The sequence below is a fragment of the Triticum aestivum genome, chromosome 4A, assembly GCF_018294505.1.
Source record: "Triticum aestivum cultivar Chinese Spring chromosome 4A, IWGSC CS RefSeq v2.1, whole genome shotgun sequence".
NCBI classification, from domain to species: domain Eukaryota; kingdom Viridiplantae; phylum Streptophyta; class Magnoliopsida; order Poales; family Poaceae; genus Triticum; species Triticum aestivum.
In genome coordinates, this window is record NC_057803.1 from 239,203,302 (window position 1) to 239,220,272 (window position 16,971).

Here is a 16,971-nt window from a genome sequence, read left to right on the forward strand (position 1 = left end):
TTAACTTCCGTTCCGGCAAATTCGGGTACTCCATATGTCCTATTTTCAGCAAAGGTCATGCTGAAATTTTCCGTGAATTTTAGCATGACTTTGCTAAAAATAGGACATATGGGGTACTTGTGGGCCGGGGTATCTTAGTAGTTAATTAAGTAGGATCAAGTGCCCCAGCGTACTTGTGACTAATGCATGGCTTTTAGGGTGCCTCGGTGTCGATAAAAACCGAAATGATGAAAGCTTAGGCTTTTAGGGTGCCTCGGCGTCGAAAAACCCTCAATGATAAAAGCTTAGCTTTTAGGATGCCTCGGTGTCGAAAAACCCTAAATGATGAGACCATGATCTTGTTCCTTGACAATAACCAACTTTTTGACCAAACTTTGTTCCTATTTAGAGAGAAACATGGCCAAAAACGATGAGGCCGGGGGTTCGGGCGTCAAGGCATTCTGGGAGCTGTCCCAGGAGATGGAGGAACAACCTCACTTGTATGAGGACGCCGCCTTCCCCACCGATCCTGAGACCACTGATGGTACCACCGAGGATGACCCCACTGATGCCACCACTGATGGTGCCGCCGAGGATGCCACCACTGATGATGGCGGCGCACGCACAGATGGCAGCCAACCGAAGAGGCAACGGAAGGACCGGCGCCCGACCGTGCTCCGCACCCTCAAGGAGGAAGTTACTGAAGTGGACTCCGACGGGAATCCAACGGCGCCCGAACGAATAGTCAAGGGGTACTCGCTTCAGCTCGGGTGCATTCTCTGGAGCACCGTCTCGATCAACACTGAGAACCTGAGGCATCCTGACCGAGGGAATTTGCGCAACCTCCTCTTCACGAAGCTGCACGAACGATACAAGTTCCCTGCTGAATTTGAAAACACAAGCCTCAAAGGGAATAAAGTGAACAATGCTGCCCTCACGAAGATGAGCAAGGCCCTGTCTACATGGAAAAGCAATGTGAAGAGAATGATCGAGAAAGGTGAGAGTTATGAGAAGATCAAGGAGAAAAATCCTTCGATCACCGAAGATGACTACAACGACTTCAAGATCAATTGCTCAAGCACCGCAAACTCCGAATCAAGTAAGTGGGGGAAAGAAATGCGGGAGCTGAACTTAGGGGAACACACACTCGGTCCCGGCGGTTACAGAGTGGCGGAGCCTATATGGGACAAGGAGGAGGCGGACCGTGCCGAGCAAGGCCTACCGCCCCTCTTCGATAAATACGGTGACAAGTAGACCAGGAAGTTTGTCTGGGCCCGGTACAAGAAGGACCTGAAAACAAACGAGCTTACCACGGATCCGAAGACCAGGGCGCTTGAGCTTGTTCTGGTAAGGAATACACCCCCGTGTAATTAGCTCCATATGGTTGCATTCTAATTAATGAAGCCAAATTTCTAAATGGTTCACATTCCTTCCGCAGGCGACTGAAAGCAGTAGCGCGGGGTCGACTAAGAGAAACCCTTGGGACACCACTCTAAATAAGGCGTTGAATGTAATGAAGAACAAGGATAAGCTCAGTAAGCCGACGTCAGCTGGTCGTGTGGCCGGCAAAGGCTTGTCGACAAAATGGTCGTCATACTATAACACTGGTGGGCGAAAGGAGAAAAAGACCAGCTCGGAAAGCCAGGCGCGTGAGGTTCAAGAACTCAGGGCACAGGTGGCGCGGATTCCAGAGATTTGTCCAAGAGCAAGTGGAACAACAACTCGGAAGGACGATCACCGCCATTGTGCCTACCTTGATCCAGGGGATTAGTGCGTGGATTGCGGGCGGCCAACAGGGGCCGCCCCCGATTCCTAGCTTCACGGCCAGCAACTTGCAGAACGCGATGGCGGGGCCATTGGTGTCTTCGACGCCGGCACGGGAGCTTAATGCACCCGGGTGTACGCCGGCCGGCACCTCTGCAGCAAGCGGCCCCTCCGTCAACTGCACGCACGCCGTTGGCGGTGCCTCGACATTAGCCGAGCTTGACGCCATCATCACGGTAACTAATTAAGCCTCTCTCGGCCGAGGACTTCATCTCCTTGCCTTTGACTGGGCATCCCTGACGCCCTACATGTTTTCGCAGGGCGCCGCCGACGTTCCGTGCACTCTCCTGCACTTCGTGAACAACGAGTTGGTCGATGTCGCCAAGGGCAAAATCGTTCAACCGGGCAACCCCTTGTTCCACGGTACCCAGATGCCACCCAACTTGTTTAGGGTTCAACTGGTTCGGGTGCTGCCAGGCTGCGACGAGTTGTTACCTCCGATTCGACCCGTCGGGGCCGACGATGATGACGTGATGACCCTCAGCGCCTGCCTGAGCTGGCCCCTACTTTGGCCGAAGAGCCAGATTCGTTTGGGGGCGGGGGACACCACCCCAAAGACAACACCGCCAGTCGTGCCGGCGCCAAGTCGTCCCCATGGCAAGACCGCCGCAACGGTGCCGGACATCCCTATGCCACTGGATCCAAACATGCATATGGCACAGGATCAGAACGACGACGACAACGATACATTTGCCAACGTCGATCAATACTTTGCCGATCATGGGTACGGTGGCGACTTCATGGGGCCTCCTTCTCAAGAACCCAACCCAACAAAAGACGTGTGCGATCTAGCTGGTACCGCGGAGAAGCCAAGTTGCAACAGGCGTCGTCTGCCGTTCAGCTCTCAGGAGACGCCTCCAGCTGCCGACTTCACCGAGCCTCAGATAGGCGAGGTGCGAAATATTATCAGCCCCAACACACTCAAGAAGGCGGTCTGTGAGCAGAACTCGGTCCCATTACAGGAGAAGAAGAAGGCACGCAAAAGAAAGACTAATAAGGGTGCGGGCCAGCCGGCACCGAGTACGATCCATGCTCAGGACGGGCCACCTTCACCTGAGGATATCTCGAGGAGGGTGCATGTGGCGGGTAGGCCGATGCTACCGAGAAATATGCTCAATGCTGCAACCGGTGCTATGCGGAGTCTGCATGACAGTGTTCTTTCTTTGGAGAAGCGGTGTCTCGGAGAGAAGGATGTGGCATACCTGGTTTTCGCGGCCAAGGTGCCAGAGGGCAAGGGCTTTGTGGATAACTCCATCGGGGGTATGATCGTCCTGCGGTTTGACGACATTCACGCTATGTTGAACCTTCATCCGCTGCACTACACCTTCGTTCGGCTATTTTCGCTGAGTATGGAGATGCGGATCATTCGCGACAAGACCCCGGACATCGTGATAGTCGACCCCTTCTACATGCGTGCCAAGATCTTGGGCAGCGCTGGGGACCGGCAAGTCGCGACTTCTTACCTCGAAGGCGTCATTCTGGCAAACCAAGATAAGGATAACTTCCTCGTGCCTTACTTTCCCGAGTAAGTCCTCCCCACAACCGCCCCGTCACATATGAATTCTTAGATTTCGATCGTTTTTCTTTTAACATTCCGTGTTTTCTGCAGTGACACACATTGCACGCTCATCCTCCTAAGCCCCAAATATTCCATGGCCACGTATTTCGACCCGGACCGTCAGTCGAACGTAGACTACACAAATGTCAAGAAGGTTCTTGATGATGTTCTCCCCGGCTACGTCAAATCTGGAGGCACCTTCACCAGGCCTATTGATAAGTACGGCAAGCACGTGTTCTCCCACAATACGACGTTCTGCTGCATCAAGCAGCCGCCTGGCGGTCAGAAGGGTGCCTACTATGCCATCCATCAAATGCGGGCGATCATACGGGACCATCATCAACTTCTGCTACCGAGTAAACTCAAAGATTGGGCCGCGAGCGTGTCGGCAATCCAGGACGCGGACATCAGACAAGAATTCTTTCGCATCCAGTCAGAGTTTGCGGAAATCATCCATCAAGATGTCCTTCGTACCTCGGGGCAGTTCTACCTCAGAAATCAACTGTCCAATAATGACATCGACACAATGCTACAAATGCAGGCTGACAACGACCGTTATTTCATGACTCCCATGATAGACGGCGGCTTCATCCACGCTCCGGTCCCTTGAGTCGAGTCGAAAGCAGTGATGTTGTGTCTAGTTCTGAAACATCGATTGGCTCATGTTGTAATTAAACTTTAATGAACTTGTAGTATGTCTCTTTGGTTTCGAGAGTTGTTCAACTTAGATGTAATCGATGCTATTAATGTCTTGCTTTTCTCTTCCGATCATTCTGTTGCATACTTATATATTGCTTATGTATTGTCTGTGAATTGGTACTAACGTTTCGTTTGGCTACTGCATAGCGATGCCGTCATATGTCGTGTACAAGGGTAAGGTTCCCGGAGTCTACGACGACTGGGAGGAGTGTCGGAGACAGGTTCACTGATTCAGCGGTAACAGTTACAAAGGGTACACCACTAGGGCCGAGGCCGAATCTAGATACGCCCGCTATCTAGCGGGAGAGGGGAGGGAGCGCTGGAGGAACCGGATGAAGACGAGTTTCATCGTGATGATGCTCATCGTGATGACCACAGCTCTCTTCTATGTGATGGTAGTTTAGATGATCGATATCGACTTGTAATGTGAAGACAAACTCGCTACTCGCGGTCTCGAGACTTGTAATATAATGTTCTATCTTTGTTCGGTCTTTTCAATTCGGAGACTAATATGATGAATTGTATTCGGAGACTAATATGATGAATTGTATTCAGAGACTAATCTTCTATTGTATTCGATGAATCTGTTGTTGATATGTGATGTCTATATTTTGTCCAATTATACATTTTGTAACCTCTGCAAAAAACAGAAAATTAAAAAAAAAACTAATATTCATACTAATGGCGCATCACATCACAGTGCGCCATTAGTATGCCAAAGGATACTAATGGCGCATCATTAAACAGTGCGCCATTAGTATGCCGAAGTTACTAATGGCGCATCTTGTTGTTGTGCGTCATTAGTATGCCAAAGCACCTGGGTATACATGGCCCCCTGGGAGGCATACTAATGGCGCACTGTTGTATATACTAATGGCGCATCTGAGGTGCGCCATTAGTATACCAGATACTAATGGCGCGCCTTTGGTGCGCCATTAGTAAAATATACTAATGGCGTGGCACTAATGGTGCACCACTAATGCGCCATTAATGGCCAAATTAGGTGTGCCATTAGTAGGCCTTTTCCTAGTAGTGCTAGCAATGGTGGAACGGTGAGAGTACGTATAATCCATGGACTCAACATTAGTCACAAAGAACTCACATACTTATTGCAAAAATTTATTAGCCATCAAAACAAAGTACTACACGCATGCTCCTAGGGGCATAGATTGGTAGGAAAAGACCATCGCTCATCCCCGACCGCCACTCATAAGGAAGACAATCAAAAAATAAATCATGCCCCGACTTCATCACATAATGGTTCACTATACGTGCATGCTATGGGAATCACAATCTTTAACACAAGTATTTCTACCAATCCATAATTACTCACTAGCATGACTCTAATTTCACCATCTTTATATCTCAAAAAAAATGCAAGGAATCAAACTTCTCATATATTCAATGCTCTTTATGAAAGTTTTTATTATACCCATACTATTTATAAGACTCTCAAAATGGTATAAGTGAAGCATGAGAGTTCATAAATTTCTTTGAGAACCACCATCGTGCTCTAAAAAGATATAAGTGAAGCACTAGAGCAACTGACAAACTACTCCAGAAAGATATAAGTGAAGATCAATGAGTAGTTGAATAATTATGTAGTTGTGTGAAGACTCTCTCATAAATAAAGTTTCAGATATTAAGTGCTTTTTCAAACAGCAAGCAAAACAAAATAAAAATGACATTCCTTGAATAGCACATATCATGTGAAGAAGTAAAAAACTTAGGTTCAACCAAAACTGATCGATCATTGTTGAAGAAGAAAGGTGGGATGCCAACTGGGGCATCCCCATGCTTGACACTTCTTGAATATTAATTAGGGATGCCTTGGTCATCCCCAAGCTTGAGCTTTTGTGTCTCCTTAATTCCTTTCATATCACAGTTTCCCTAATTCTTAAAAACTTCATCCACACAAAACTCAACAAGAACTCGTGAGATAAGTTACTATAAATCAAATGCAAAACCTTATCATTCTCTACTATAGACAATCACTAATATTATAATTTAACATTGCATACTAAATGCCTCTGCATATATAACACTCCTATACTCAATAGAATCATTAAACAAGCAAACATATGCAAACATAATAGCAATCTGTCTAAACAGAACAATCTATAAAGAATGCAATAGGAATCATACTTCCCTAACTCCAAAAATTCTGAAAGATTACTACACTATAGAAAATTTGTTGTTTCTCATTGTGTAAAATTTTCAAGATTTTATCATGGTCTGACTATTCACAAATATTCAGACAATGATAGAAAACTTTCTGTTTTCAAAACAGCAACATATAGACTTGCAAAATAAGCATGGTAAAGGCTATATTTGACCTTTTTATTGAACTAAAAGATGAAAAACATTACTCTAAATAACAGGAAGCGAATCCTAACAAAAGAAAATGACTCTGCAAGAAAAACTCATATCATGTGGTGAATAAAAATATAGTCTCAAGTAATTTTACTGATGGATTGAAGACAAAAGAGGAGATGCCATCCAGGGCATCCCCAAGCTTAGATGCTTGGTTGTCCTAGAATATTACCTTGGGGTGCCTTGGGCATCCGCAAGCTTAGGCTCTTGCCACTCCTTATTCCGTAGTCCATCGAACCACCAAAACTTGAAAACCTTACAACACAAAACACAACAGAAACTCGTAAGCTCTGTTAGTATAATAAAGCAAATCACCACTTAGGTACTATTGTGAACTCATTCTAAATTTATATTCGTGTTATATTTACTGTATTACAACTTCTCCATGGTTCATACCCTCCGATAATACCCATAGATTCATCAAAATAAACAAACAACACAATGAGAACAGAATCTGTCAAAAAGAGAACCGTCTGTAGTAATCTGGAAACTTTGTATACTTCTGTAACTCCAAAAATTCTAGAAATGTAAGACAATCGAGGCAATTTTTATAACAATCGTGTGTAAAAAATTCAAATCAAAATCACACTTCTGTGAATTTCTAAAATTCTGGCAATGAGCGCAAAAGTTTCTGTTTTTCAGCAAGATCAAATCAATTATCACCATAGACCATCCCAAAGGTCTTACTTGGCACTTTATTAAAAGAAAAGCTATAAACCATGATTACTACAGTAGCCTAAACACGTGAACACATAAAAACAGTAGGGGTAAATATTGGGTTGTCTCGCAACAAGCGCTTTTCTTTAATGCCTTGTGAGCTATGCATGATTATATCAATGATGTTCACAAAGAAGTAAAGAATTGAAACACAAATAGAGCATCATGAATCACACGGTGTCGGGGGGAAATGACACCTATGGGATCACTGGGATCCCTTTTGCTACGGTTGACGGGCGCGAGGTTGTGAAAAGAGCGAGTCTAGAGGCCAGCACGAGGATCGTTTACCCAGGTTCGGGCCACGAGGATGCGTAATACCCTAGTCCTGCTTTGGTGTATATTTGAGTGTTCTTGAGTTATTGAACTAGCTACATCGTGTGTCGTCCGAAAGATCTGAATCCCTCTCCAGTACGCCTCGGGCCTCCTTTTATAGTCAAAAGGGGCTGCCACAGTGGCACATAGGAGGTGGAAAGGTATACAGTGTACAAGATTATCGCCTGTCATTACAGGACAAAGTGCATTAAATGCGCTACTTAGGTGTTCACTTGTTTTATCGGGGGCGGTAATGAGGCCCATCCCGTCCGTCGCCGCTCCGCCTTGCTTTGACACGCGTCCAGGCCAACGAGGCATGCAGCGCCACGTAGGCTAGCAGGCTGCTGAGTTGGCGCGGTGGTAGGGACTTCACGAAGATCTGTATGCCACCACGCAGGTGTTTGGCTAGTTGGATTAGTACCCACGTACTGCCACATGGGTACTTGCTTCAGTTGGCGGGTTGGCCGCTGAGCTAGGGTGGTGACGGGGTGGCAAGGTCTTGTCGTGGTCCTGCGTATATTCCCGGCAAAGGGTATTGACGTGGTCTTGTGGGCGCCCACGGCAAGAGTCTTGTCGGGGCCTTGCGAGTGTCTTTGGCAAGGAGCCTTGCCTCGGCATCGTGGGCATCATCGGCAAGGGGCCTCGCGATTGTCTTGTCTTCTGGTCCTCATGTAGGATTTGTAGGCTCTCTGTCTTCACAAAGAACTGCATGCCACCATGCAGGCACTTCCCGAGCCTTGGTTCCAATGCTGTCGATGGCGTCGAAACTCTCAGGCTCAAGGGTGGCTATGATGTTGGTGCTGGGTGAGCTACCCCGGCAAGGCTCTTGCCATGGCTGTGTAGGCCACCTCAGCAAGGGTCTTGCCGGGAGGAAGCCAATCTGATTGCTCCATCTTCTAAGCCCTTGGCTGCAGCGCTGCTCTGGTAGCCTTGTATTTCTGTTTTCCTCCTCTGCCCTGCTGAGTGTGGTCACAGGCGTGGCTCTGACTGCCCGTTGATAACCCACAAGTGTAGGGGATCACAACAGTTTTCGAGGGTAGAGTATTCAACCCAAATTTATTGATTCGACAGAAGGGGAGCCAAAGAATATACTCAAGTATTAGCAGCTGAGTTGTCAATTCAACCACACCTAGAAACTTAATATCTGCAGCAAAGTGTTTAGTAGCAAAGTAATATGATAGTAGTGGTAACGGTAGCAATAGGTAACAATAGTAAAAGTAATGTTTTTGGTATTTTGTAGTGATGATAGCAATAGCAACTGAAAAGTAAATAAGCGAAGAACAATATATGGAAAGCTCGTAGGTAATCGACCGGTGATGGAGAATTATGCCAGATGTGGTTCATCATGTAACAGTCATAACCTAGGGTGACACAGAACTAGCTCCAGTTCATTGATATAATGTAGGCATGTATTCCGAATAAAGTCATATGTGCTTATGGAAAAGAACTTGCATGACATCTTTTGTCCTACCTTCCCGTGGCAGCGGGGTCCTTATGGAAACTAAGGGATATTAAGGCCTCCTTTTAGTAGAGAACCGGAACAAAGCATTAACACGTGGTGAATACATGAACTCCTCAAACTACGGTCATCACCGGTAAGTATCCCGATTATTGTCACTTCGGGGTTAACGGATCATAACACATAATAGGTGACTATAGACTTGCAAGATAGGATCAAGAACACTCACATATTGATGAAGACATAATAGGTTCAGATCTGAAATCATGGCACTCGGGCCCTAGTGACAAGCATTAAGCATAGCAAAGTCATAGCAACATCAATCTCAGAACATAGTGGACACTAGGGATCAAACCCTAACAAAACTAACTCGATTACATGATAGATCCCATCCAACCCATCACCGTCCAGCAAGCCTACGATGGAATTACTCACGCACGGCGGTGAGCGTCATGAAATTGGTGATGGAGGATGGTTGATGATGACGATGGCGACGGATTCCCCTCTCTGGAGCCCCAAACGGACTCCAGATCAGCCCTCCCGAGAGGTTTTAGGGCTTGGCGGCGGCTCCGTATCATAAAACGCAATGATTTCTTCTCTCTGATTTTCTCCCCGAAACTCAATATATGGAGTTGGAGTTGGCGTCGGAGAGGCAACAGGGGGCCCACGAGGTAGGGGGCGCGCCCTAGGGGGGTAGGCGCGCCCCCACCCTCATGGAGAGACGGTGGGCCCCTGGCCTTCATCTTTTGATGGTATTTTTCTTAGTTTCTGAAAAGTGGCTCCATGAAGTTTCAAGTCATTCTGAGAACGTTTGTTTCTACACATAAATAACACCATGGTAATTCTGCTGAAAACAGCGTCAGTCCGGGTTAGTTCCATTCAAATCATGCAAGTTAGAGTCCAAAACAAGGGCAAAAGTGTTTGGAAAATTAGATACGACGGAGATGTATCAACTCCCCCAAGCTTAAACATGTGCTTGTCCTCAAGCAATTCAGTTGATAAACTGAAAGTGATAAAGAAAAACTTTTACAAACTTTGTTTGCTCTTGTTGTTGTAAATATGTAAAGCCAGCTCTCAAGTTTCCAGCAAAGATTATAACTAACCACATTCGTAATAATGCATATGTCTCAAGTTTACTCATATAAATAGCATAATAACCTAGCGAGCCATACTAATAAATCTCGGATGCAACACTTTCTCAAAACAATCATAATATGATATAACAAGATGGTATCTCGCTAGCCCTTTCTGAGACCGCAAAACATAAATGCAGAGCACCTTTAAAGACCAAGGACTGACTAGACATTGTAATTCATGGTAAAAGAGATCTAGTCTAGTCATACTCAATGTAAACTAACAGTAATGAATGCAAATGACAACGATGCTCTCCAACTGGTGCTTTTTAATAAGAGGATGATGACTCAGCATAAAAGTAAATTGATAGGCCCTTCGCAGAGGGAAGCAGGGATTTGTAGAGGTGCTAGGGCTCGGTTTTGAAACGGAGGTGAATAATATTTTGAGCGGTATACTTTCATTGTCAACATAACAACCAAGAGATGGCGATATCTTCCATGCTACACACATTATAGGCGGTTCCCAAACAGAATGGTAAAGTTTATACTCCCCTTCCAACAACAAGCATCAATCCATGGCTTGCTCGAAACAACGAGTGCCTCCAACTAACAAGAGTCCCAGGGGGAGTATTGTTTGCAATTATTTTGATTTAGTTTGCATAAAGCATGGGACTGGGCATCCCGGTGACCAGCCATTTATCTCGTGAGTGAGGAGCGGAGTCCACTCCTCTTGAGAATAACCCGCCTAACATGGAAGATACAAACAACCCTAGTTGATACATGAGCTATTCGAGCATACAAAACAGGATATTTATTTGAAGGTTTAGAGTTTGGCACATACAAATTTACTTGGAACGACAGGTAGATACCGTATATAGGTAGGTATAGTGGACTCATGTGGAATAACTTTGGGGTTTAAGGAGTTTGGATGCACAAGCAGTATTCCCGCTTAGTACATGTGAAGGCTAGCAAAAGACTGGGAAGCGACCAGCTAGAGAGCGACAACAGTCATGAACATGCATTAAAATTAATCAACACCGAATGCAAGCATGAGTAGGATATAATCCACCATGAACATAAATATCGTGATGGCTATGTTGATTTTGTTTCAACTACATGCATGAACATGCGCCAAGTCAAGTCACTTAAATCATTCAGAGGAGGATACCACCCTATCATACCACATCATAACCATTTTAATAGCATGTTGGCATGCAAGGTAAACCATTATAACTCATAGCTAATCAAGCATGGCATAAGAAACTATGATCTCTAGTTGTCATTGCAAACATGTTTATTCATAATAGGCTGAATCAGGAACGATGAACTAATCATATTTACAAAAACAAAAGAGGTCGAGTTCATACCAGCTTTTCTCATCTCAACCAGTCCATCATATAACATCATAATTGCACGACCGAACGATGTGAATAATAATAATAGTGCACGTGCATTGGACTAAGCCGGAATCTGCAAGCATTCAATAAATAGGAGAAGACAAGGCAATATGGGCTCTTTTGTCAGGTCAACAATAATGCATATAAGAGCCACTTCAACAATTTAATTATGGTCTTCTCCTATCGACCCCCAAATAAAAAAAGAAATAAAACTATTTACACGGGAAAGCTCCCAACAAGCAAAAGAAGAACAGGAAATCTTTTTGGGTTTTATTTTTAATTACTACTACAAGCATGGAAAGTAAACTAATTAAAAGCTACAACTAATTTTTTTGGTTTTTCTTAAGGTTTATCAAACACACAAGAAGAAAGCATAAAAATAAAAATAAACTAGCATGGATGATACAATGAAAAAGTATGAGCACCGACATCTAGCAATGAGTGTGTGAACATGAATGTAATGTAAGTGGGAAATACGTACTCCCCAAAGCTTAGGCTTTTGGACTAAGTTGGTCTATGGCCACGACTGGCCTGGCAGAATCCATAATAATAGTTGGGGTCATACTGCGATGCAGCAGCTAGCGCCTGCTGAGCTGCATCATGGCAACGAGCAACCTCCTCTCTTCTCTCATACTCATCTGCCTCCTCTCTGGTAATAGTATATCCTCCTCTTGCCGGATAATCAAAGAAGGCGGGAGCAGGAAGAGTAATACGGACAGCACGACGTCTGTCAAAGATTAGTTGATACTGGAGAGGTGATTCATTCCTCTCAACAAACTGGTGGTGAACCATAGCATTAAAAATCTAGATAAGCAGGAGGTAATTCTTATCATCTTCACGTATGGCTATACCAAGAAAATTAGCTATGCGGGTTGCATAAATTCCACCAAAGAAATCTCCATTAAGTCTATTAAGATGCAAGCTACGAGCAACAATGGCTCCCAAATTATATGATTTGCCTCCTAACACAGCACTCCCAAGAATACTAAGATCGAGGACACACATGTGACATGCCTCATCTTTACCATTAATGCATCTACCTATGACGAGAGCAAAATAATGTATAGCAAGAAAGTGAATGCTCCCTATAGTAGCTTGTGTAATATCTCTAGATTCTCCCACAGTTATGCTAGTGATAACCCACAAGTATGGGGGATCGCAACAGTTTTCAAGGGTAGAGTATTTAACCCAAATTTATTGATTCGACACAAGGGGAGCCAAAGAATATTCTCAAGTATTAGCAGCTGAGTTGTCAATTCAACCATACCTAGAAACTTAGTATCTGCAGCAAAGTGTTTAGTAGCACAGTAATATGATAGTGGTGGTAACGGCAACAAAAGTAAAGACAGCAAAAGTAATGTTTTTGGTATTTTGTAGTGATTGTAACAGTAGCAGCGGGAAAGTAAATAAGTGTAAACCAGTATATGGAAAACTCATAGGCACCGGATCAGTGATGGATAATTATGCTGGATGCGGTTCATCATGTAACAGTCATAACATAGGGTGACACAGAACTAGCTCCAGTTCGTCAATGTAATGTAGGCATGTATTATGTATATAGTCATACGTGCTTATTGAAAAGAACTTGCATGACATCTTTTGTCCTACCCTCCTGTGGCAGCGGGGTCCTATTGGAAACTAAGGGATATTAAGGCCTCCTTTTAATAGAGAACCGGAACAAAGCATTAACACATAGTGAATACATGAACTCCTCAAACTATGGTCATCACCGGGAGTGGTCCCGATTATTGTCACTTCGGGGTTGCCGGATCATAACACATAGTAGGTGACTATAGACTTGCAAGATAGGATCAAGAACTCACATATATTCATGAAAACATAATAGGTTCAGATCTGAAATCATGGCACTCGGGCCCTAGTGACAAGCATTAAGCATAGCAAAGTCATAGCAACATCAATCTCAGAACATAGTGGATACGAGGGATCAAACCCTAACAAAACTAACTCGATTACATGATAAATCTCATCCAACCCATCACCGTCCAGCAAGCCTACGATGGAATTACTCACGCACGGCGGTGAGCATCATGAAATTGGTGATGGAGGATGGTTGATGATGACGACAGCGACGAATCCAGATCAGCCCTCCCGAGAGGTTTTAGGGCTTGGCAGTGGCTCCGTATCGTAAAACGCGATGATTTCTTCTCTCTGATTTTTTTCTCTCCGAAAGCTAATATATAGATTTGGAGTTGGCATCGGAGGGTCAACAGGGGGCCCACGAGGTAGGGGGCGCGCCCTAGGGGGGGGGCGCCCCCCACCCTCGTGGAAAGGGTGTGGGCCACCTGGTCTTCATATTTGGCGAGGATTTTTTATTGTTTTTTCTAAGACCTCCTGTGGAGTTTCAGGTCATTCCGAGAATATTTGTTTTCTGCACATAAAACAAAATCATGGTAATTCTGTTGAAAACAGCGTCAGTCTGGGTTAGTTCCATTCAAATCATACAAGATAGAGTCCAAAACAAGGGCAAAAGTGTTTGGAAAAGTAGATACGACGGAGACGTATCAACTCCCCCAAGTTTAAACCCTTGCTTGTCCTCAAGCAATTCAGTTGACAAACTGAAAGAAAGAAAGAAAAACTTTTACAAACTCTGTTTGCTCTTGTTGTTGTAACTATGTCAAGCCAGCATTCAAGTTTTCAGCATAAATCATAACTAAACACATTTGCAATAATTCTCAGGTCTCATCATTACCCATATGAATAGCATAATCAACTAGCAAGTAATAATAATAAATGTCGGATGACAACACTTTCTCAAAACAATCATAATATGATATAACAAGATGGTATCTCGCTAGCCCTTTCTGAGACCGCAAAACAGAAATGCAGAGCACCTTTAAAGATCAAGGACTGACTAGACATTGTAATTCATGGTAAAAGAGATCCAATCATAGTCATACCCAACATAAATTAATAGTGATGAATGCAAATGACGGCTATGCTCTCCATCTAGTGCTTTTTAATAAGAGGGTGATAACTCAGCATAAAAGTAAATGGATAGGCCCTTCGCAGAGGGAAGCAGGGATTTGTAGAGGTGCCAGAGCTCGGTTTTGAAGTAGAGATAAATTGTATTTTGAGCGGTATACTTTCATTGTCAATGTAACAACTAAGAGATGGCGATATCTTTCATGCTAAACACATTATAGGCGGTTCCCATACAAAATGGTAAAGTTTATACTCCCCCTCCACCAACAAGCAACAATCCATGGCTTGCTCGAAACAACGAGTGCCTCCAACATACATCAGGTCCCAGGGGGAGTTTTGTTTGCAATTAATTTTGATTTAGTTTGCATAAAGCATGGGACTGGGCATCCCGGTGACCAGCCATTTTCTCGTGAGTGAGGAGAGGAGTCCACTCCTCTTGAGAATAACCCGCCTAACACGGAAGATAAGGACAACCATTGTTGATACATGAGCTATTCGAGCATACAAAACAGAATGTTTATTTCAAGGTTTAGAGTTTGGCACATACAAATTTACTTGGAATGGCAGGTAGATACCGCACATAGGAAGGTATGGTGGACTCATCTGGAATAACTTTGGGGTTTAAGGGATTGGATGCACAAGTAGTATTCCTGCTTAGTACAGGTAAAGGCTAGCAAAAGACTGGGAAGCGACCAACTAGAGAGCGACAACAGCCATGTACATGCATTAAAATTAATAAACATTGGATGCAAGCATGAGTAGGATATAATCCACCATGAACATAAATATCATGAAGGCTATGTTGATCGTGTTTCAACTACATGCGTGAACATGTGCCAAGTCAAGTCACTTAAATCATTCAAAGGAGGATACCACCCCATCGTACCACATCATAATCATCTCAATAACATGTTGGCATACAAGGTAAATCATTATAACTCATAGCTAATCAAGCATGGCACAAGCAACTATGATCTCTAATTGTCATTGCAAACATGTTTATTCATAATAAGCTGAATCAAGAACGCGGGACTCATCATATTTACAAAAACAAAAGAGGTCGAGTTCATACCAGCTTTTCTCATCTCAGTCAGTCCATCATATATCATCATAATTGCCTTTCACTTGCACGACCAAACGGTGTGAATAATAATAAGAGTGCACGTGCATTGGACTAAGCTGGAATCTGCAAGCATTCAAGAAATAGAAGAAAACAAGGCAATATGGGCTCTGGGTTAAATCAACATTAAAGCATATAAGAGCCACTAAAACAATTTAATTATGGTCTTCTCCTAATGACCCCCAAAGAAAATAAAATAAAATAAAACTATTTACACGGGAAAGCTCCCAACAAGCAAAAGAAGAATGGGAAATATTTTTGGGTTTTCTTTTTAATTATTACTACTACAGCAAATAAATAAACTACTACTAATTTTTTTTGTTTTTCTTAAGATTTAACAAACACACAAGAAGAAAACAGGAAAAAGAAAATAAACTAGCATGGATATTACAGTGAAAAAGTATGAGCACCATCTAGCAATGAGTGTGTGTGAACATAAATGTAATGTCGGTGAGAAATACGTACTCCCCCAAGCTTAGGCTTTTGGCCTAAGTTGGTCTATGGCCACGGCTGGCCTGGTGGATATCCATAATAATAGTTGTCGGGGTCGTACTGTGATGAAGAGTAATAGTTGGGATCATACTGATGTGCAGCGGTTATCGCCTGCTGAGCTGCAGCGTGGAGTCGAGCTTCCTCCGCTCTCCTCTCGTACTCTTCTGCCTCCTCTCTGGTAATAACATATCTTCCTTTTGTCTGTGAATCAAAGAAGGCAGGAGAAGGGAGAGTAATACGGAAAACACGTCGTTTATCAAAAATTAAGCGATATAAGAGAGGTGATCCAGGCCTCTCGACAAACTGGTGCGAAGCCATAGAGTCATAATCTCAATATGCAGGAGGCAACTCCGTATCACCCTCACGAATGTCTATCTCAAGATAATGAGCTAAGCGGGTTGCGTAAATTCCTCCAAAGAAATCTCCATTATGTCTATTATGATGCAACCTACGAGCTACAATGGCTCCCATATGATAAGATTGGTCTCCTAACACAGCACTCCTAAGAATGCTAAGATCAGGGACACACATGTGACATGCTTCATCCTTATCATTTATGCATCTACCGATGAAGAGAGCAAAATAATGTATAGCAGGAAAGTGAATGGTCCCTATGGTAGCCTACGTTATATCTCTGGATTCCCCCACAGTTATACTAGCAAGAAAGTTTCTAAATTAAGATTTAGGGGGATCCCTAACACTACCCCATGATGGAAGTTTGCAAGCAGAAGTGAAATGCTCTAAGTCCATGGTATAAGATTTGTCATAGAGATCAAACATGACTGAAGGAGAATTACATGAAGATGAATACTCAAACCTCCTCACAAATAAACTTGTGAGATCATGATACTGGGGGCATTTGTTAGCCTCAAAATCCTCAAGACCGGCATTGCACAAATATGCTTTGAATTCTTCTTTAATTCCCGCACGGTCCATAAAATTTTCTGACGGCCACTCGCAAGGCCGTACCGGAGCGTCTCTTGGTGGATCCTCGTCAGCATCGCGCATAGCAATCCTGGGTCCTT